Source organism: Aplysia californica, unplaced genomic scaffold (assembly GCF_000002075.1).
Source record: "Aplysia californica isolate F4 #8 unplaced genomic scaffold, AplCal3.0 scaffold00825, whole genome shotgun sequence".
Classification (NCBI taxonomy): domain Eukaryota; kingdom Metazoa; phylum Mollusca; class Gastropoda; order Aplysiida; family Aplysiidae; genus Aplysia; species Aplysia californica.
In genome coordinates, this window is record NW_004798095.1 from 236,632 (window position 1) to 238,055 (window position 1,424).

The 1,424-nt window shown below is 40.0% G+C and overlaps 1 protein-coding gene across 1 annotated transcript in view; it reads left to right on the forward strand.

Annotated features, from left to right (window-relative positions):
• The window catches only part of LOC101857520 (receptor-type tyrosine-protein phosphatase H), a gene marked incomplete at its 5' end in the record, with an annotated part of 52,076 nt that overhangs the window by 16,765 nt on the left and 33,887 nt on the right, over positions 1 to 1,424 (forward strand).

Below are 1,424 nucleotides of genomic sequence, written 5' to 3' on the forward strand. Positions count from 1 at the left end.
AGCGCCGTAAAACCTCTACTAAAACAAAACAAAAAACCCTTATCCGATCCGGACATTGGGGATTGCCTTGTTATTGAGACAACTTCCTGGGCCGTCGACATATTGTGGTAGGGTGGCCAGTTCCTTTCCACGCCGCCTTTACTTCCCCAACTCGAAGTCAGGTACCCATTACTTCTGGGTGGGCAGGAGGGGGCGAAAAAAATCCATGTCCGAACCGAGGTTCGAACCCGGACTTTCCACTTTCAACAGAGTATGTGCAGAAATAAAGGGATATCAAAGTTAAATGACGGAAAACATTTAATACTGGGGCATGCATCAATAATATGCAATGCCGTCGTTGCTATAAAAGAAAGCAGAACTAAAATTCATAAATAATTCTGAAAGAAAAGAATTCATGAAGACGTCCTGGACATATATATATATATATAGTATGTAATACAAGCATAATTAAAAAGTAGGAACGAAGCAAAGTTAGTTATACATTTTTGTTCTGTTCGTCTCTGTACAAAAGGGTTCGAATGATTACTGAAAGGTGAATGACGATTAAGTAAGCCTTCGAAAATAAAAAACCGCAGACGAATACATCAGCGGCCTGGTAAACGTTCGAATATCATGAAAAGGACAAATCAATCTAACCATCAGATCGAGGTTCGAATAAGTTTTTTTGTTGTTGCTTTTTTCTTCAAAGAAAAAAAATGCCCCCACCCCCCAAACAAAAAAGGAAAAAATAATAACCAGTTGCAAAAGGCTTGGAAAAGATTTGGAATAGAACAAAAAAAGCAACAACCCCAAACAAACAAAAAAACAACAACTAGAACCACCTCCCCCAAGAATAAAAAAAAAAATATAGAACACCAATTGAACAAGGGTTGTAATAAGTAACGAAGCAGATTTACAAACAAGAAAATTTATGTTCGAATAAGTAACAAAAAAGAAGAGCAATATATCAATACAATAATAGTTGCAATTGAAATCAACGTTTTGCAGCTCCTGTAAGACATGGCGGACCCTGTATTTACACAATAGGTCAAGTCAGTTCTGAAAGGGGGGTTCAGGTTTCTTTTTACTGAAGTTACATCCATCCATCAATCGTCTGCGTCTTTCTGAGTGGTGTCGGTAGCCTAGTGGTTTAAGGCTACCAGACTCGTTATCGCGTGAGGTTGCGGGTTCGGAAGCTCGAGCCTCAGCTCGGTCCGACGTTGTGTCCTTGGGAAAGGCTCTTTACACCAAATTCCCTTTTCACTCGGTCCTTTCAGAGATGGACGTTAAACCCGGAGGTCCCGCCTCTAGAAAAACTTAGTAGTGTTGATAGAGACGTTAAACCTTTTCCATTTTTTTTAGTCTTTCTGAAAGAGGGTTCCGGGTTTCTCTTTACTGAAGTGACATACATTCTTCACAGTCGTCCATGCCTTTCCGAAAGGGGG